Source organism: Microcebus murinus, chromosome 18 (genome assembly GCF_040939455.1).
Source record: "Microcebus murinus isolate Inina chromosome 18, M.murinus_Inina_mat1.0, whole genome shotgun sequence".
In the NCBI taxonomy this organism is placed as follows: Eukaryota; Metazoa; Chordata; class Mammalia; order Primates; family Cheirogaleidae; genus Microcebus; species Microcebus murinus.
In genome coordinates, this window is record NC_134121.1 from 4799402 (window position 1) to 4821914 (window position 22513).

General features: G+C 37.7%; 1 long non-coding RNA gene across 1 annotated transcript; it reads right to left on the reverse strand.

The window, feature by feature from the left end:
• Window positions 1-22: 22 nt before the first annotated feature.
• On the reverse strand, window positions 23-17332 carry LOC142861903 (uncharacterized). The gene is made up of 4 exons (XR_012913006.1): window positions 17210-17332; window positions 13587-13723; window positions 6445-6548; window positions 23-597 (listed from the first exon to the last, which is right to left on the reverse strand). It is a non-coding gene; the product is annotated as an uncharacterized LOC142861903 (long non-coding RNA).
• Window positions 17333-22513: the final 5181 nt, after the last annotated feature.

The window sequence follows — 22513 nt, forward strand, 5'->3', positions numbered from 1 at the left end:
TAGGTTGTCTGTTTACTTTCAAGACTATTTCTTTGGCTGTGCAGAAGCTTTGTAGTTTGATCATGTCCCATTTATTTATTTTTGTTGCTGCTGTGATTGCCTTTGGGGACTTCTTCATAAACTCTTTGCCCAGGCCGATGTCTAGGAGAGTGTTTCCAACTTTTTCTTCTAGAGTTCTAATAGTTTCATACCTTAGGTTTAAGTCTGTTATCCAGCGTGAGTTGGTTTTTGTGAGAGGTGAAAGGTGTGGGTCCTGTTTTAGCCTTCTACAGGTGGCTATCCAGTTTTCCCAGCACCATTTATTGAAAAGGGATTCCTTCCCCCAGCGTATGTTTTTGTCTGCTTTGTCAAAGATTAGATGGCTATATGAGGATGGTTTTATATCAGGATTCTCACATCTGTTCCACTGGTCCATATTCCTATTTTTGTGCCAATACCATATTGATTTAATTACTACAGCTTTGTAGTATAGTTTGATATCTGGCATATTAATGCCTCCCATTTTGTTTTTGTTGCCTAGAATTGCTCTTGATATTCGGGGTCTTCTTTGGTTCCATATGAAGCGTAAAATTATTTTTTCTATATCTGTGAAGTATGCTGATGGGATTTTAAGAAAAGTATATTATACTCAAAGTCTAGAATGACTGAATGAAACTCTAATGGTGGGGGAATTAATAAGAGGATGTCTTGAGAGTCTTAGTTATGAATATTCTAAGAATCATAGAAAGCTTCACATTCTGCAAATTGAGAGAATAACTTTCTAATTGGTATGTGCGAATGTATGTGTGTGTGTTTTGTGTGGGCTAGCATACAGGATGAAAATTCTGGGATCAAAATTACTGAGACCATAGAGAGTGTACTGGGTCGTGGCAATATCCTTGGATTCTGGGGTCAGGAATTACGGATAAATCAAATTTAATTCCCCAAGCTGAATGAGATAAGCTTCAAGAATTTATTAAACGTATATTTAAGTAATATCAGTACATGTCTTCCAAACTGGCTTTCATTTCTCAATATTTCCTCACAGACTGCTCAACTAGACAACAAAGCTCATGAACCCGACTTCTTAGGAAGTATTTTAGTGATGATACCAATGGATTCATTTGCAGCCTCTATCTCACCTTCTGAGTATTTATGCCGATCTGTGACTTATTAGACTTTGAATTGCTGTGGTATATCTAGCTTTTTGCTTTTCATTTTATATATGTATATATATGTATGTATGTGTATTTTGTGTTTATCTTGCCTAATTTTATTTAAAGTATTTTATCATACATACACATAAAACTATTCCTTGTTCTGTGAATATATTTTTCTGTTTTTATTACTTTAATTTTTGTGACAGCTTTCAAAATAGTAATTCATCATCCCGATATGCACAAATGTGGGTGCACTCATTCACTCCTACACAGGAATATCAAACACAGGTGTCTTTGAGCAAGGCCCCTTAAAATACTTTCATTCACATTTACCAAAAGAGCTTCTCCTTTGATAAATACAGGTGAGTGTGTTTGATTCTCAACCAGAATGATTACTCTATCTCCTTTCCCCACAGTAAACTTTTCTGAATATTTTGCATTGATTAGTCTGTATTCTGAGAAAAATCCATAACTATATTTAATTTACTTTTAAGATATTTCATTGCAGTGTTACCTGCACTGAAGTATAATTTATCATTTTTGTTTCATAACAAGTTCCCCTTGTAATAATAAAACTAGGTTCATTTTCAATAATTTCATCAGCATTGTTATCTTTGCCACAGGATATCACATTCACACTATTCCTTACAAAATTTCTTATAGCAGGGAATGAACTTATCAATGTTTTAAAATTAAAAGTATTTTGTTCTCATATCTTTTTTGGATAGTCATTGAAGGAGTCATGGGAGAATCTTGGTTTAGTTTGTGTGTATTCCTTTACATGTAAGTCTTATCAAGGTTGCACAGCTCACTGTTCTTTGTGACACTCCTGCTGTTAAATGAAGTACCTACTAAAATCACATTTAATTGTAAGAGGTTGTCAAAAATGACAATATACTTTTATGCAGGTATATTTTTAAGTTTGTTTTGTCATTTAGGTCATGAATACTATTTTGCAGTTCTAGTATCAATTTGTAAAAACATGCCTCTTTTTTAGTTTATTTTTGTTAGCAGTATGATTAATCCCTTTTTATTTTAAATAAAAAATGTAAAATAAAGTAACATTTCTGAAGATTTTATGATAGGAACTATAGTGTTAGGTACTCTGAAGTGGATAAAAGTAAGTCATGGATCTATATCTATTAAATAATACTAATACACTTACATACTTGGGATTAAACATGATATTTAGGTTAAATAATATTCCTAAAATTCCTAAACTAAGAAATATATTTGATCTATTTCTGCATTACCAGTTCCTGGCACAATACAGAGGTATGTTTGGTAAATGTTTGCTGGCTAACTGGATGTTTGACCAGTAGGCACTGTGATTTTTTTTCTTCTGCTTACATCATTCCATAAACCCTTACATCATTCAGAAACACAGATTTCATCACATGCTGGCGAAGCTAGATTAGCATTAATTCATTTATTCTGGAACTGGTGAAGGTTGCAGGATGATGGGTACGAGGTGCTCCTTGTCCTTGTCCCCACTGGCTCCAGATGGAGCCCAGGCATTCACACCTCAGGGTCCACAGTCACCCACAGTCCCAGGCAGGTGACAGTGGTCTGAGCTGTAGTTTAAAAAATCTTTAGACTTGAATCCAAGCTTTTAGGTGTCCCTGGGTTTTATTCTCTGTTCACTGAGGGTGCCAAATGCATAAAGGCCCAGACAATGATGGGGAAGAGAGAGTGGCCCTTTCACCCAGGCCTTCCTCACTAACTCCGAGCACCAGAGGTGGCTCTGACCTGCTCATCCCGAGGCTGCATCTTCCGCCCATTCTGATTGGCCCTCTCTTCCCTCTCCCCATTCAGGACTGTGGTTCCTGCATGTTCCCTGCTAGGTCAGATCAATCATACTTTGCCATCCAGCATTTACCATCTGTGGTTCCAAACAACATGTATACAAATTGACGGAAGTCAGGTGACCCTGGGTCATATGCACCCAAAATAATTCTAAAATTTTCAATGCATACCTGATGTTCTTATTTGAATTTAGGGAAATTGTTAATTATAGCATTTAATTAAATAATATCTTAAGTTTAAATTCTAAAGTTGCTTACATACTTGACTATGGGAGAGGTAGATCTTTAGATGTAAGTGGAGTTTTGGGGATTTAGGACAGTCATTTGGAAAATGGAGAGGTCAGGACAAAGAGAATAGGAAGGAAGAGTCAATGGTGGGTCAGAAGAAGACAGATCAGAATCACAAGAGGGAGATGGAAGAGCTGGATACAAGGAGGTAACTGGGAGAGAAAAGGAGGGAGAAGATTTACCTAAAAAATGAGTCCAGTTTTTGTTGCTTATTAATTTGTATCACCTTTGGCCACTGAATAATTTAGTGAAGCAACTTTTATTTTTTATTATTTCAAAAATTTTGTTTCAGAATATTATGGGGGTACAAACATTTTGGTGACATAAATTGCTTTTGCACAGTTTGAGTCAAAGTTTTAAGTGCGTCCATCCCCCGTATAGTGTGCATGTATGCGTTATGTGTGAGGTGTGAATTTATCCATCCCCTCCCTCCTGCTTGATTTCTGCTGAATGCTATTTCCTTATGTGCACATAATTGTTGATCAATTAGCTCCAATGGTAGTGCATGTGGTGTTTGTTTTCCCATTCTTGTGATACTAGCGAAGCAATTTTTAATTCACAATTTTATATGGAGTTTTCTGCCTCCCAATCACAATGAGATATCACTTAACCCCAGTGAGAATGGCCTTTATCAAAAAATCTCCAAACAATAAATGCTGGCGTGGTTGCGGAGAGAGAGGAACACTCCTACACTGCTGGTGGGACTGCAAACTAGTTCAACCTCTGTGGAAAGCAATATGGAGATACCTTAAAGCGATACAAGTGAATCTACCATTTGATCCAGCAATCCCATTGCTGGGCATCTACCCAAATGATCCAGTGACACTCTACAAAAAAGACACCTGCACTCGAATGTTTATAGCAGCACAATTCATAATTGCAAGGCTGTGGAAACAGCCCAAGTGCCCATCAATCAAAGAATGGATTAATAAAATGTGGTATATGTATACCATGGAGTACTATTCAGCTCTAAGAAACAATGGTGATATAGCACACCTTATATTTTCCTGGTTAGAGCTGGAACCCATACTACTAAGTGAAGTATCCCAAGAATGGAAAAACAAGCTCCAGATATATTCTCCAGCAAACTGGTATTAACTGAGTAGCACCTAAGTGGACACATAGGTGCTACAGTAATAGGGTATTGGGCAGGTGGGAGGGGGGAGGGGGGCGGGTATATACATACATAGTGAGTGAGATGTGCACCATCTGGGGGATGGTCATGATGGAGACTCAGACTTTTGGGGGGAGGGGGGGGAAATGGGCATTTATTGAATCCTTAAAATCTGTACCCCCATAATATACCAAAATAAAAAAAATAATTAAAAAAAAAAAGAAATTAAAAAAAAAAATAAAAATAAAAGTGCCTCTTAAGTGAACAATGTTGTTCTAGTCTATTCAATAAATTAAAGGTCCACATAATCCTTGGCAAGGTTATGCTATTTAGAGAGATAGGCACAAGAATTTCAGAAAAAGTGTGCATAAATACAAGGAGTGTTTACTAAAAGGGGAGCTTATTTATTCAGGGCTTGCTATTGCAAGGGGGTCAGCAGCCATCAATTGTGTTGAGTGAAGAGTCAAAGGTCAGCAGAGGAGGGGGAGTTTTATAAGTAGGAAAAAAATTGAAATCTTCAGGTATTCCCTGATTGGAGGCTATTGCTATGAGGAAGTTGAAGGTAGGGAACTAAAAGTAGAATCATCTATGTGCTCAATTAGGTGTTCATATTTGGCTTTTTCTAGTTTGTCCTAAATCAGAAGTAGAGGCAAAAATTAAAGAAGCTGTCAGTTATTAATACAATCCTATTTTTAAAGGATTGTCTTCCTGAACCAGTTGCTATAGACAATAGTTTGATTGCCTGGACTAGTTTCAGAAGATGGTAGGCTGGCTTCCTGGGATAACTGCTGTAGGTTGTGGTTCAGAGTTCTGTTTTTACATATAATATGGTCATTGTCCCTTTATACATTCAACTCTAAAAATGAAAAGAGAAGTAACTGAATGTAAGAAAATATTTGCAAATAATATATCTGATATTAGTCTTGACTACAACATACAGAAAGATCTGTTACTATTTAAAAAATAAATTCACCAATTATTAATGAAGGGAAGATTATTTTAATGGACATTCCTTCAAGGAAGTTATACGGATTGCCAATAAATGAAGAAAATATGTGTAATATCATTAATTATGAAAATGTGCATCAATGCTGCAATTAGCTCCCACTAGAATGGCTATAATTTAACAAATGATAGCAAATAATAGCAAGGCTGTAGAAAATATGGAGCCCTCATACATAGCTGGTTGGAATGTAGAGTCATTTCCCAGGAGGTTATACATAGAATTCCTAGCAATTCCACTTCCAGGTATGTACCCTCAAAATAAAAAAGTGTGATCATATAGGATTCATATGTAAATGACCACAGTGACACAATTTATAGTAGCCATAAAAGTGGAAACAACCTAAATATCTATCAACTACTGAAAGGAAAAACAGTACATATATATATCATATCCATACAATAGACTCCTGCTTCACACTCAAAATGAGTGAAATTATGATATGTACTACAGCTGAAATAAGTCTGAAAATTTTATGTGAAAAAATCCATACACAGGCCATATAAAATACCTTATATTCTGTTTTGTTCAATTTGTCCATTAGTTACTTTTTGTGTTTCATTGAACTTTTTAAGAGTACAATTTTGATTTTCTTTTCTCATCCATTATTTATAATTTATGTATATAATTTATATATATGTATATATAATTTATGTGTTGTCTTATTTATTACCTCAGAGATTACAATTACTATCATGTATTTTATGTTATCTACTTTAAATTATCACTTTAAATTTGATTTTATATCCAAACCAGCATATTCTATACATTTCTTCCTCTTTATGTTGTTTTTGTCATGTTATATCTTTATGCATTATTCTCATTAACATATTACAATTATTGTTTATTAGTCTTTTAAATCATGTAGAAAAATTAAAAGTAATACAAAAGGTATTTAAACCCCCCAAAATTTAATACTCTCATTTGTATTTTTCTATGTTATTACCTTTACTGGTATTGTTTTTCCTTTTTATATGGCTTTAGTTACTGCCTAGTGCCCTTTCATTCAGCCTGAAGGATACTATTTAACATCTCTCCTAGTATAGGTCTACCAGAAAAAAAAGAAATCTTAATGTTTATCTGGAAATTTCTTACCTTCTCACTTTATTTTTGAAGGACTTTTTTTGGAGATAGAATTCTGGGTTGGTAAATTCCACCAATATCCAGTAGTTGAATAAGTAATTCTGCTGTCACCCAACCTGATGAAAATGCAGCTGTTAACTTAGTGAGCATGCTTTGTAAATGAAGAGTCAATTCTCTCTTACTGCTTTCAAAAAAATTTTCTCTGTTTTTGGCTTTTAAAAGCTTAATTATAAAGTGTGGATCTCTTTTAGTTTATCCTACTTGGAGCTCGTGAGGATTCTTGGAGTTGTGCCTTTTATATGCCTTTTATTCTTTTAGTTGTGCCATTATACCTTTTATAATGTTTGGAAAGTTTTAACTGGTTATTTAAAAAAAATAATCTTGCCCCTTTCTCTCTTCCTTCTCTTTCTTTTCAATTTCAGTTTATGTTGATTCTATAATGCCTGTGTAGGTACACTTGATGTTCAACTGCCAGTGTCTCTTAGGATCTGTTCATTTTTTTCTTCCTTTTTTTCCTCTTTGATAGATTGAATAGTTAAAATTAAACCATATTCAGAATTGCTGATTCTTTTTTCTGTATGCTCAAATTTGCTGTTTAATGGCTCTCTTAAATTGTTTTTATTTCAGATATTATACTTTTCAGGTTCATAATTTAATTTTGGCTCATTTTTAAAAATTTCTACTTCATTGATATTCTGTTTAGTGATACCCCATCTTCTTGGTTCACTATAGTTACTTGTACATGTTTTCTTTTAGCTCTTCAAACATATTTAAGGCAGGTAACATAAAGATTTTCTCTCATAAGCTATTGTCTAGGTTTCCTCAAGGGCAGTTTATGTTGATTTCTTATTAGTAAGCAATATTTTCATAATTCTTTTCATGACATAACTTTTTGTTTAAAAGTGGATATTTGGGATATAATACTGGAAATCAGACTTTTTCCCTTTACTTTGGGTTATTGTGACTGATTATTGTGAGTTTTAGTTATTTATTTGTTCAGTGTGTTTTCCAAACTCTTTATAATCCAGTTATTATTCGCTGTGAATGGCCACAGAAGTCTCTAGTTCATTAGCTATGTGGTCAGCTAGTGATATAGACAGAAATATACTTGTTTGCTTCCCTCCTAAAAAATATATCTCTAATTCTTTAAAGCTGTGCTCTGAGTGTTTCATGTGGTATAGATTTATTACTCAGAAAATAAGTTTTCAACTTTGCTTTTGCTTATATTTCCTGGTTCTCCAGAACTTGAGGGTCAAGTTTAAGGCCTTCCTATGTCTTTCCTGCACCCGTACCTGGCCCTGATAATACACATTGTCTTTTAAGTTATCTGAACTATGCAAGCACTTTTCAAAGACCTAATCCCCAAATCATTTTACGGCCAATTCTTTCCTGCTAGGCATTTTGGCATGACTGTTGTTTATTCTAGCTAATATCCTTTGGTCCAGGTAAAATAAGTAGTTTATTTATATTAAAAATATTTAGCTAACCTTAGGTTGTTGATTTAAATCTTTCTTTATTCAGGGAGACATTTATACTATGAGAACAACTTTTGCTACATGCCATGTTTTGCTATGTTGGGTCTTCATTTTCATTCATGTCAAAATAATTTCTAATTTTCTTGTAGATTTCTTTAACACATTAGTTATTTAGAATTTTATTATTTAATGTCCACATATCTATCCAAAATCTATCCAAATTAGCTATTATTAATTTGAATCTTTCTCTTGTAGTCAGAGAACAAACTTTGTATTTTTAAATCCTTTCATTTTATTTTTTATGGCCTTGAATATATTCTACCCAAAACAATGTTCCACATACACTTAAGTAGACTGCAAACTTTGCTGTTGTTTGGTGGGTTATTCTATACATGTCTGTAAGGACTAGTTTGTTTTCTTCAGGTGCTCTACTTCCTTGATTATTTTTTATTTGTGTTTATCCATTACTGAAGGTGAAGTATTTAAATCTCCAACAATTATTGATTTTTCATTTTAATTTTTAACTTTTAATCATTATAGGTATCTAATAGTTGTATATCTTTACAGGGTACACATGATGTTTTGATATAGACATACAATGTGAACGAACTAAATCAGGGTGATTTGGGTACTCATCACTTCAGGCATTTACCATTTCTTTGTGCTGGGAATATTCAAATTCTACTCTTTTAGTTATTTTAAAGTATACCCTAACTTATTGATGATTGTGGTCACTTTCTTGTGCTATCAAATATCGTTCACTCTATCTAACTATATTTTTGTACCACTAACCATCCCCACTGTATCCCCTACTACCCTTTTATTGTTGAAATATTTCTTTCTTTCTTCATTTTTGACAGTTTTGGATATAAGTATTTTGCTGCTGATTTTTTAGGTGCATATCTATTTATACTTTTTGTGATATCTTGGGAAATTGGCCATTTGATCATTATTGAATGCCCCACTTGATATCTAGTAGTTTTTTGTTTTGTTTTACTTAACATTCTATTTTTTTTCTGATTCTGGAATAGAAACTACAACTTTCTTATGGCTACTGTTGGAGTGTTTCTAAGTTTTTACTTTCATATTATTTGTGTTTTGGGATTCAAAGTAAGTGTGTTGTATATAGCATATCTTATTTTTATATTCAGTTTGACAATGTTAGGTTTTCTTAATTGCTTTTTAATATTTAATGTTATTATTTACATAGTTGTATTTGTTATATTCTTTTTGTTTTTTATATCTCTTGTATATTTTTATTATTTTTTCTATCTTTACTGCTTTCTTTTTTGTAAGAAATTTTTTATATAACATTATAATTTCATAACTTTCTCCATATATTTTTGGAGTTATGTCATTACTTATTGCTCTAGGGCTTACAATATACATCTCATCAGAATCTGCTTCATATTTATACTGACTTAATACTGATGATATATACAGTGTTAATTTTACATATTTCTATTCCTTTCTCATATTTGTGGTATTAATTTTATAAATATTATATCTATATATGTTATAAACTTGATATATTTTTATATTTATTTTATATGATTTTATTTATTTTACTGAAAAGAGAACAATTACATAGCTACAACTGTTGTGATGGTAATCATCTTATTTATCATTTCTTGTTCTCTTTATTTGTTCAAGTATATTCAAATTATTATCAGGAGATATTTCTTTATTCCAAAACAGCTTTGTTCTCATTTACTTTCTTTGTATTTTTACTGGAAAAAGTATTAAGTTTATACTAATAATAGGCCCAACAATAAAATTATACTCATATTTTTAAATAATTTTTAAAAATTGATAAAGGAAATGAAAAGAAATATCCTTTTACATTGTCTTTTACAATGACATTATTACTTTTACCAGTGCTCTTTCTCATATTATGTGAATAGAAATGAGTATCTGTTTGTAATTAGTTGATTTCAGCCTAAAAAAGTTTACTTTAATATTTTCTGTAGGGTTGGCCTACTAGCACCAAATTTTCTGGTTTTGTTTGTGTGGATTGTGTTTATTTTTCTTTTATTTTTGATAGCTTGCCTTGGTATAGGATTCTCAGTTAACAATTTTTCTTTGAGGAGTGGAGAAGAAAGCTTCAAGTGGAGTTGAAATCTTACAAGTGCACAAACAAATCAGCTCCTAAGAAAGCCAATTGGATTGAAAAATGAAGTCATATTGATGACAACAAATGACAGATGCAGAAAGAATTAAACTTTCAGACAACAGAAGTCTGTGAAGGGAGTAGTCCTGACTGAGGCCAAATGGAGGACTTAATTTTTAGAGGATCACAGATGACACATGAGAGCATATCATGCTGAATATAAACAGGATAAGCTGCTATCCTGTGCTAAGATCCCTATGGATTTTATCCTTTCTTTATAGAAAGAAAAGTCATATTAATAATTTTAACATGAAATAGTATATGATTAAGAGGATCACAAATGTGGAGTAATAATTACGATTAAGAAGCTATGTTTAGGCCGGGCGCTGTGGCTCACGCCTGTAATCCTAGCTCTTGGGAGGCCGAGGCGGGCGGATTGCTCAAGGTCAGGAGTTCAAAACCAGCCTGAGCAAGAGTGAGACCCCGTCTCTACTATAAATACAAAGAAATTAATTGGCCAACTGATATATATATAAAAAATTAGCCGGGCATGGTGGCGCATGCCTGTAGTCCCAGCTACCCGGGAGGCTGAGGCAGAAGGATCACTCGAGCCCAGGAGTTTGAGGTTGCTGTGAGCTAGGCTGACGCCATGGCACTCACTCTAGCCTGGGCAACAAAGTGAGACTCTGTCTCAAAAAAAAAAAAAAAAAAAAAAAAAAAAAAAAAGAAGCTATGTTTAGTTATAACAGAAGTGTGTTTTAATAGCATAACAAAAGGAGGAAAATAACCATTGCTCAGTTGTGGGTGCTGTACTGCTGAGCATGTGAAACAAAACACTCCTGTGAGTAGAAGCATGAGAGGAGACTGAGGGATGAGGCTGTGGAACACATCATCAGAATAGCTTAATACTTCACATCTCAGTAAAATATCATGGGGAAGGGCAGTCCACAACTCAAAACTCACCGTACTTGGAACAGAGGTGTTCTCCTGTTCCTCTCCTGGACAAGCTGGGGAAGAGGAAAGGGAAAAACAGCCTGCATTTTGCTTTCCATATCTGGTTCCCTGGCTCAGAGCTGTGTCCTCTGGAGGACAGAGCACTTTGCCTGTGTAGGTCTGATAGAGCTGGCATTTTTCTAATTCCACAAAGGTCCTTTTGTGACCCTTGAGAGATGAGAAGGGAAGAGTTACATGTTTCAAAACAGATCGGCCTCTTCTCTCCTAGGAGAGACAAGACAAGAACACTCCAGGAGGCACTACAGCGTCTGGAGGCAAAAGCAAGGAGGCAAAGTCAAGGAGGCTAAAAGAGGGCGGGAGAGAGGGACAGAGGTCAGCCCTAGGAACAGGTAGGGGAGAGCACGTGGGGCTTTGCGATATGCTCAAATCTCTCTCTCTCCTTCTGTACATATTCTGAATATTAATCCTTTTCCTGCCTTTGTTATAAATATTTGTCCCACAACTTCTTTCATCTTTTCAAAGACCCTCTCCACTCTCAAATTATAAAAATATTCTTCTACACATTCCTTATACTTTTTAAAGTTTTAATTTTTTTTATATATTTAGTTCCTTAATCGCCTAGTTTTTTTCTTCTAAAAAGTGATCTAGCTATATTTTCTTTCCTAATTGATAGTTAATTATCCCAACAAAACACTTATGGAACATGACTGTTTTTCTGTCCAGATCTGAAATGCCATCCTAATACAACTCAGCAATTTCACTCATTGGTATACAGCCTAGAGAAACTCACATGCTTTCTTACCAAAGGTATTTACTGCAGCACTGCAATAGGAAAATTTGAGAAAAACCTAAATTCCTGTTAATAAAATGGATAAATTGTGGCATATTCATATGATAAAATACTATATGGCAGTTAGAATGAATTAACTAGAGCTTAATATTTCAAAACAGATAAACCTCAAAAAAGTAGAGAATTTACAGAATGATATTCACATATAAGCAACACAGAAAACAATAGTACTAATTTATAATCCACATATAATAAAAGCATAAACACATGTAAGATATACATCTACTTTGATAATAGTTACATCAAAGGAAGGAAGGAGAACTATGGAGGAAGAGGTACAATCTGCAACCCTTTATTTCTTAAAATAAAAACTGTTGTAATCCCTGCACTCTGGGAGACTGAGGTTGGAGGATGCACTGAGGCCAGGAGCTGGAGACCAGCCTAAGTAACAGTGAGACCCTGTCTCCAGAAAAAAATTTAAAAATTAGCAGGGCGGGTGGCTTGCAGCTATAATCCCAGCTACTTGGGAGGCTGAGGCAGGAGTTGGAGGCTACAGTGAGCTAATGTGATTTTACTACACTGCAGCCTGGGGAACAACAGAGTGACACCCTGTCTCAAAAACCAAACAACACCAAAACTAAAGTATGATAAAATATTATGTTTTCCATATGACCAATAGTGGTAGATGGACATTTGTTATATTACTCTTTGCACATTTCTATGGGCCTGAAATAGTACATAAGGAAAAAAAGCACATCTTTATTATCAAGTATATTCCCACTTATACATGACTCTAGGCTCACTATTAATAATTTATCTTTTCTTGTGCCAATGTCACACTTTTCAAATAATGATGGCATTATGAGATTTTTATGTCCCGTAGGCCAAGTTTCCTCTCCCTGTGCTTTGTTGTTGCTGCTCCTTTGAAAACTTACAGAGCTGTTCGAGTACATTTCCTCTTGGACAAGAGTATCCAAGTCAGCTTCAAAATAGGGAGTGTTTAGATGTAGTAGAGTTTGGAAGAGTAAGGCAAGAAAAGTGGATTCCAGAAAGGAGTACAATAGGAGGAAAAACAACTCTTCTTAATGTAACACAAAATAGGCATAGTATCTAATAGCCCAAATAGAATAAAGAAATATGTCATGCTTCAGTATTTATGTGAAGATTATCAATTTAAAGAGAATATGCTTTTTTCTCTAAAACAAATTATATGGCATGGGTACCTACAGAAGACTAATATTACAAATGAGATTTTCAATATAACACTAAGTATACAGTACATATCAGTGCTATTTATCTAAGCTTTTATGTAACAATTGAAGCACTTCATACTTTAAAAAAAAATCCCACAAGTCTGAGAATAGGTGAAACAAGCAACTGCTAATTTATGAAATAATTTAAATTATTTTTTGGGGTCTCAGAGGTACCTTACCACTGGCATAATAAAATTTCCATCACTGTAATACTTAAATTCCATGAAGTATTGCTAGGTCCAGATACCCCCAAGGACATTTTTGTTTAAGAAGATATTCATCAAAGCTGATTAAAAATTGAGCAAACTAATTCCCAGTGATTACCATATCACTGATATAGATCAATACCAATTCTTTCAAACTATACTTTCGTTGCAGAAATTTAATGGTAAGAAGTACCTTAGGCCGGGCGCGGTGGCTCACGCCTGTAATCCCAGCACTCTGGGAGGCCGAGGCGGGCGGATTGCTCGAGGTCAGGAGTTCGAAACCAGCTTGAGCAAGAGCGAGACCCTGTCTCTACTATAAATAGAAATAAATTAATTGGCCAACTAATATATAGAGGAAAAAATTACCCGGGTGTCACATGCCTGTAGTTCCAGCTACTCAGGTGGCTGAGGCAGGAGGATTGCTTGAGCTCAGGAGTGTGAGGTTGCTGTGAGCTAGGCTGACGCCACGGCACTCACTCTAGCCTGGGCAACAAAGCGAGATTCTGTCTCAAAAAACAAAACAAACAAAAACAAACAAACAAAAAAAAGAAGTACCTTAAATTCAATATCTGAGCTGAAGATCCAGATACATCTCTCATTCCCCATTCACTCCAATTTTGTTTTAAGTAAGTGTCAATTATCACACTGAATTGCCCCGGGTATTACATGGTGTGACGGAGTGAACTACGCTGGATGGCAAAAGACCTGGATTCTGCTACTGCCCAACTGCAACAACTTAGGCAGATCACGTCTGTGACCCTGACTTCATTCAAAGGTAAAAACAAGTAAGACTAGATCATCTAAATGACCCTACATTCTGTAAATTATTACCATTTTGTTTTAACCAATTTTGTTTTTGAGATCACGGCAAAATAAAGTAACGGAAGCATACATGGAAGAAGCAAACTGAAGAACTCCACAGGAACATTCTCAAAGGGGAAAAAATAGATTATATCTGAAGACTATCCAAGTAATATTTTTACCACTTAAGCTCCTGAGGTAGGAAAAAATGTTAGAACAGTATCACTGTTCAAAGAAAAATACCACCACAAGAATACAAAAAAACACACAACAAAACAAAACAAAAAAACCAGATGCTCCACATAGAGTTATTGCTACATTACAGAAGAAGCTTTTCATAGGTTTTCAATACTTCTAAGAAGTCCTGACAGAAAAAGAAATGTTTCCTTAACCATCTAAATGTACTCTCTGCATCATCAAACGTGAAAAGGACAAAATATGAGACAGTCTATATAGTTAGCTATTTGTGCATATAATTGATCTGCTGAACTATGCTTTATACCGGTTTAGCATTTAGTAATATGCCCTGAACATAAAAGGTACTTCACACTGGTTGAACAAGTTAGTGAATGAAAATACATGAATCTTTAGTCTACAAATGAAGCTGTACATTATAAATTCTAATCAACCTTTACTACCTGCTTTATAGCATATTCTAGTAAAATCCAATATTTGAATTAAAAGAAAGGATGGAAGTAGCTAAATATGCACGAGCTCTATCATCCTCAGACATCAATAAAAATTTGAAATTATAACTAAGATAGATCACAGAATACAATTTAAACTGAATAACAAAAACAAGCACACAAAAAGTTTGAGTAAAAAATAGCCTACCATTCACCTACATTAACCTCTGGTCTGTCCAAAGGCCTGTTTGGGTCTCAGAGGTACCTAACCACTGGCATAATAAAATTTCCATCACTGTAATACTTAAATTCCATTTGCTTTCTATGGCAGATAGCAAAGGCAAGAAAATTTCACCATTTCACAAACATTTTTTAAAAATGTTTTAAACAATTAGAATAACATACATTTGCCTAACCTTGGGACAAACTTTTACTCAATTGAATTTTTAAAAAGTTAATTTCAAACATTTCATGCTTTTTTAAAAAATTAAAAGGACAGGCCAAACACTTAAGTTTTACTGTATTTTTTAAATTCACCAAGACATCCAATTAAAATATACATTCCTCTAGAAGCCATGGAGAGAATCACAGCTATAGATGTGTCATGGCAGATAACAGGTGTATTCTGTTAAACTGTAATGTGAATACATTTTTCTGATTTGAATCCTGTTTATTCAACAAAAATTTGCAGTGTCAATGTCTGAGGCACACACACACACACTCCTACCCCATGCCTTAAACATAAAGATCAAATCAGAGAAGGGCCTACTTTACTCTCAAGAGGAGACAAAAATAACAACAACACAAGGTAGAAAGTGTAAGCTCCGGGAGAGATGTGCAGATGTTGCCACCTCACAGAAACATAACCCTTTCATCTGTTTAAAGCAATTTCATAACTATTAACTCCCTTTAAGCTCACAACAGCCAACTCTGTTGTTGGAGTGCAAATGTTTTCCTAATATTACATTTGAGGAAATATTAGATGAGGAAACTGATGCACTGAAAGGTTGATCAGTTCTAAAATGTCACACAGTTAGTTACAAAAATAGAGACTGTTTCTGTTATATTTTCTCTGGGGGAGTAGCTCAACATATGACAAGACTTTTGTAAATGGAAAGAGTATTGTGGTACTGTAAGCAATCACTTCCTAGTGTATTTTATATATACATATAGATATCTATATAAAAGACTTGATTTCCATTAACAGATGTGCTTTAAGGCAAAGCAACTAGGTATTATAAATATTAAAATAAATAAACCTCCACTATGTTTTTAACAGAATGAGAAAATAAAATGCAAGATTTGTCTCTCCAGTAACTTGTGGTTATTTCTTCTGTAAGTTTTACTCATGTCTAAATAAGATTCTAAAATTGGTCTGCTCCCAAGCCCAGGCTAGTATAAGTTGGTTCATCCAATAAACACCTTTAAGAAGGGGTACATCAAAACATTCTCAAAAAGCTACCGAAAATTTAATAATGCCATCAACTCTTCAGTTATCCCTAGGACCATGAAGTGACCCAGCCTCAGCAGCTACTGATCAAGTATGTGGAGCGAATGAATGAATCTCTGTAGGATTTTAAAATCCTAGGCCTGTTGCTCTTTGCACACTGGCATGTTCTGCCTCCCATCGCCGCCTCAGCAGGGTGCACACAAGGAATGTACATTTCAATATAATTAGGATACAACTAGGGAAGCAAGTCTGATGCAGGTGAATATACTAATTCCAAAGATTTGAATTATCCGTACCACTACTCTCCAAGGCTAACTCTTCTCCTGAAGAGCCACCGAGGCATGCAACTATCAAGAAAAGAAAAGTGACACTTTCTGAGCAAATACTTTTCATAAATATCATTTATTCCTATCCACTCCTTTAATAAATAGCTATTCCTGATCCCATTTATTAGAAGAATTCCGTCTCCTCTCTAGTAAGGCCAATTTCTCAACCACAGCTTCTCAAATCCCTCTCTACTCAAAAAGCAGCGCACTCACCGACTTCCCACGTGAAAACCCCAACAAGTGACGGCGGAAGGTACAGGGTTGGGATCCTTGCCGTCTCCACCACTACCCACCCTGCCCCATCACAAGCGGGTCGGTTAGAAAGGCGAGCTTGTGTGCTCTCCAGGCACTTGTCCATCGCTGTCGCCCTCCCTGGCCCCTTCCACACTCCCCAGTCGGCCACCAGCTCCGCCTCAGGGTGACCCAGGCCCGCCACCTGCGCCGGCCCCACCCCGGACCTCCGGGCCTGCCCCTCGCGGTCGGCCGGCCCTGCGGGCTCCGCACGCCCCCTCGGCTCCGGACACCTCGGGGCGGCCCGGCCCGGCCGCAGCCCATTCTTCCTCCAAACTCCATAAGCTACCCCTCGCCCGGCCTGAGCTCCCCGCAGCGCCCGCCTCGCCGGGGCCGCCGAGGGAAGAGGCCAGGCGGCTGGGACCGGTCCCGACCTGGCCGGGCCTGCGGCGCCCCTCGCCCGGCCGAGAAGCCGTCCCCGCGGCGGGAGCCCTGGGAGCCCTCGGATGAGCAGGGGCGCGGAGGCCGGGGCTGTAGGCGCCGGGGCCTACTCACCGGGAGCTGGCGGAGCGCGGGAGCCGACGCGCTCCGGACCAGAGGGGCAGGACGCAGCCCCGGCGCGCGACCCCACGCCAGGACCTCGCTCGGCGCCGCAAGCTGGGCGCTCACTCCAGCCGCCGCCGCCCTCTAAATCTAACCCCGCCCCCTGGCCCCGCCCCGGCGGCCGCCGGCCCCGCCTCATCTTAACCCCGCCCCTGGCCCCGCCCCGTCGGCCGCCGGCCCCGCCTCCCTGCCCTGGCCCAGCGCAGCTCCTACCTCCGCCGAGTTCCTAGCTGGTGTCGCGCCTGGTCCCCTGAACTCTCTCCTAGGCCAGGAGGCCGCAGGCCCCTCTGATGTACATGTCAAATTGAAGAACTGAACTCAGAAGATTAGGAAGTAATTTTGTAGGTATTTTAGAGTTGTAGGTATTTTAGGAGTTTAGAGTGAAACTCCACTCAAGTTTCAGTGAAAGTTTCAAAGGATAGGTTCTTTGCAATACGGAAAAGGTCAAGTGACGAAACGAAGATTGATCATGATGCTGGATCATTGGATAATTGCACAGGCGTATTAGGTGATTACGCATGAAATGTCTGATTTCCTTAAGTACTAACTTTCACAGTTGATATCTCTGACAGTTCACTGTGACATATGTCTTATTTTTATTGTGAAGGTACATCCTCAGTCTTGCAAACACGCGTTTTGGCTTGTGGTTATCTTTCATTAGTCAAAATTTCGTGTAAGTTTCGAATATGAGTTACATGGTGGAACCAGTGCAGCAGGGACAACTCAAAATATTAGCCGAGTGTTTGGGAAGGGTGTGGCTAATGACCTCACGGTAGTCTATGGTTTGAGAAGTTCCCTTCAGGTGATTTTAATCTTGAAAATGAGCCACGTGGGAGACCTGAGACCAAGGTGGGTAATGATGAGCTGAAAGCTGTAGTGGAAGCAAATATATCTAAACTTACACGTGAATTAGCAGCAAGGTTTGACGTTATAGTTTCAACAATTTTGGACCATTTGAAACAAATGTGCAAGGTGAAGAAGCTGGATATAGATGAGTTCCGCAAGAATTAAATGAGCATCAGAAGAAAAATCATCTCGAAGCTTGCCTTTCTTTGCTGTCATGACATAAAGGGAAATCATTTTGATGTCACACTGTTACATGTGATGAAAAATGGATATTTTTGACAACCGCAAGCGTTTGGCACAAAGGCTGGTAAAGATGAAGTGCCGAAACACAGTCCAAAACTGAATATTCATCAAAAAAAGCTAATGGGGTCTGGTGGTCCAGCGCTGGTGTTATCCACTACAGCTTCATGAAACCTGGTTGGTGGATGACAGCGGATGTCGCTGCAACCAGCTGAACAAAATGTTGAGGATGCTCGCGATCAAGCAGCGGAGGCTGGTCAACAGAGACAGGCCAGTCCTCTTGCAAGACAAGGCTTGACCGCATGGTTCACAAACAACGCTGCTCAAACTACAAAAACTGGACTTGGAAACACTGTGTCATCCACTGTATTCAGCAGACCGTGCACCAACTGGCCATCACTTCTTCCAGGCCTTGGACCACTTCTTGCAAGGAAAAATATTAAATTCTCAACAAGCTGTGGAAAACGCCTTTCGTGATTTCATTACCACTTGCTCTCCAGGCTTCTGCACTGCTGGCATCAACCAACCAGCTGCCGTTAAGATGGCAAAACTGTGTGGAGAGTTTAGGCACATACTTTGATTGATTGTACTGCTTCTTGTTTGAGATACAATAAACTACAGTTTTGATTCAAAATCAGACATTTCATATTTAATGAGCTAATATAAATGAAGTCATTGAACTGTACACACACAGTGGGTGAGTTTTATGGTATGTCAAATTATACCTCAATAAAGCTGTTTCTAAAAATTGCCCATGACTTCTTTTAACATTTGGTTGTGTGTGATTCCAATTCTTTTCCTCTACAGATTTGTCACAGAAATCACATTTTGTAAAATTTTATATTCTTTTCATTTAACATTAGTTTTTCATTTATTTAGTAAATATTTATTAAACATTTATGCGCTAGGCCAGAGGTCCTCAAACGTTTTAAACATGGAGCCAGGTCGCTGTCCCTCAGACCGTCGGAGGGCCGCTGGAGAGTCGCCATTCCACACATGCGCACTGTGGGCCCCTGTTGAGTCGGCTGCTAAGCAGGACAGGCATGGGGGCAAAAAGACCCCGCAGGCTGGATAAATGTCCTGGGCAGGCCGCATGTGGCCCGGGGGTGGTAGTTTGAGGACGCCTGTGCTAGGCCTTATTCTGTGCCCTAGGAATACAACAGTAACAGCAAGATAGATAAGGGCTGTGTCCTCATGGAACTGGAAATTAAAACATTTACTCCTGTTAATAAGAGCTAAATATATAGCCTTTTAAATGGTTTCATCAAGATAAACCTTAATTTAGTCTTCCTTTATTGTGTGTATATTAGGGGTTTTTAAATACTTTTTCTCTATTACAAATGACAACATCTTTATTTCAAATTTTTTCATTAGGATTAATTTCCAAAATTGGCTGTTTTAAGGCTTTGCATGCAAATCACATTCCCAAAAACATTAAACCATTTATATTCTTACTGGCAGTAATGACAGTATCTGTCTTAATATATTACCCTCTCTAAAGCATTGGCTGGCATTTTTTATAAATTTCTTGATTAATATTTTTTCTCAAAAAATCTTTTCTTTCCAGTAGGAGTAAACTATCTTCCATATTTATTGAGAATTTGGGTCTAAGCACTTCTCACTCTGTGCTGTGTTAAGGATTGCTCCTCATTGCAAATGGGCCAGGCCAGTGGCTCCCACCTGTAATCTTAGCATTCTGGGAGGCCAAGGCAGGAGGAATGCTTGAGGTCGGGAGCTCGAGACCAGCCTGAACAAGGGCAAGACCCAGTCTCTACTAAAAATAGAAAACAATTAGCCAGTTGTGGTGATGCACACTTGTAGTCCCAGCTACTCAGGAGGCTGAGGCAGGAGGATTGTTCGAGCCCAAGAGTTTGAGGTTGCTGAGGTTGCTGTGAGCTAGGCTGATGCCACTGCACTTTAGCCAGAGTGACAGAGTGAGACTTTGTCTCAAAAAAAAAATCTTTTTTTAAATACTATGCCACAAGCTTTTTTCCCTACTATTTTCTGGTTTATATAAATATACTTTACTGACTTGCCTCCTCAGTTAAAAACAAAAATCAGACAACTGTGTTTGTGAGTTTCATGACCTTTGGGCTTAAAAATCTGCTCCTTACCAGCAACATGTCTTTGGGGGTTTATTATAAATGAGTTTGTACTTGCTTCCTTTTTGGAAGTTGTCCTCTTCTATTATTGGGTAATATGCAAGAAGGTGGTAATGAAACTTAAAACGTGATAAAGAGACAAGTTCCTTTAATATGAGCAAAGAAAGAAAAACACCACTCTAGATATACAAAAATGACCAAAGTAGTACTTTTGCTCCTTTTCAATTCATTCCTAAAAATCAAAATTTTCGGTCAGGCATCACGGCTCACGCCTATAATCCTTGCAAATTGGGAGGCCAAGGCAGGATGATCACTTGACCCCTGGAGTTCAAGACAAGTCTGGGCAACATAACAAGACCCTATCTCTACAAAAATAAAAAACAAAATTAGCTGGCTGTGGTGGTACATGCCTGTAGTCCCAGCTACTTGGAAGGCCGAGGCAGGAGGATTAATTGAGCCTGGGAGTTCAAGGTTGCTATGAACTGCAATTGCATCACTGCACTCCAGCCTGGGCAACAGGGCCAGACTTTGTCTCAAAAACCAAAACCAAGGCAAACAAACAAAAAAATTTGCTCTGCTATTCTTACAGGACAGAAATACTAGAAAAGAAGTTGTATCTTTACTATCACCTACATCCAGTTATGTCGCAATTTTCAGACACTGTCCAGGAGCTAACCCCAGTTTGGAGAGAGTTGCTACCTACAAGTAGGTAGACAATAACCAATTTCTAAGATAAACTGATAACTTTACCTAAACAGCTGACCTTAGGCTCTGGGACATACAAGAGGAGTCTGTGAGGAAGACCCAGCTCACGTGTCTAGAAAGTGGTTTCCATGATCCAGATTCTAGACGCTCAGCTAAGGACCAGGGAAGAGCTGCCAAATAGGAGGCTGCCAAGTCCATACGTAAAGAAGGTCCCCACCACCCTCATTCCCTGTTTGTTTATTTTTATTTTTGACATCATTGCAACAAACTCGGTCCCTTTTGGTTTTGGTTGGGGGGGTTGTTTGTCTTGTGCCCTTAGAAGATGAGAACCAGTGTGTTATTAGGAGGGCGAAGGGGTTCCTGCCACAGCCACACGTGGTGAGTAGTAAATTACAAATGGGCGCTGAGTCTGCTGGATCCGTTTAGGTGGCTTCAACAGTAAGATCTGCGCTCTCATATGTGAAGTCATCCAGAAGCAAGAGGGTTCCAGAGTGGCTCAGCAATGTCCCAGATCCTTCCCATCTTTCTGTGTAGCTGTTTTCATCGTGTCAACATGCCTCCCCTCACGGTTCCGAGTGACTGCAGCAGGTCCAGATGTCACAGACACAACCGCGTCCTGCCAAGAGCGGGGTTATTTTCCTCCTCACATTGCTTTCTATTACGGAGAAAAACAGAAGCCCAGCAGACTCTCTCGGGTCTCTTGCCCCGCCTGGCTTCCCACCACCACCTCCACCACCGTCCCACCGCCGAAGCTGCTAGGTACTGGGAAAACCACGATCTCATATTTTCAGCTTTTGTAGTGGCAGGTGACATTTGCCAGCAGTGTTGGGAATGCTATAGGCAGGAAAAAATGCTTATTTTGTTGTGTTGCAAAGCCTGTATGCTTTATACCCGACATGGACTTATATTGCCTTGTCCATGAGCTCAGTCATTCTCCTGGAGTCTCCTTTTTCATTTCGACATCTGCTTTAGTTGGCTGCTTTCTTCCCCCAGTAGAAAAGGCGGTGAGTGGAGTTTAGGTGAGGTGTGAGAGGTTTAGCATCGTCAGAGTATGCATCTCTTCCTGTTTTAACCTTCATGACATCACACAGCAACATAAGCTATGAATGGTAGAGAGAGATGACTTTAGAAGGCATCCAAACAGCACAAAAGCAATTTAGGTAACCAAAACGTTTGTATCCCCATAATATTCTGAAATAAAAAGATATATATATTTATAAAATCAATAAATCTGCTATATACTTGCAATACATCTGCTAAATATTTGCAATAAATCCTTATAAAATATGTCAAAAATATTATTCACAATGATAATAAAAAATAAAATGTATCAAAATAACCTTTGCAAGAACTATTTAGTACC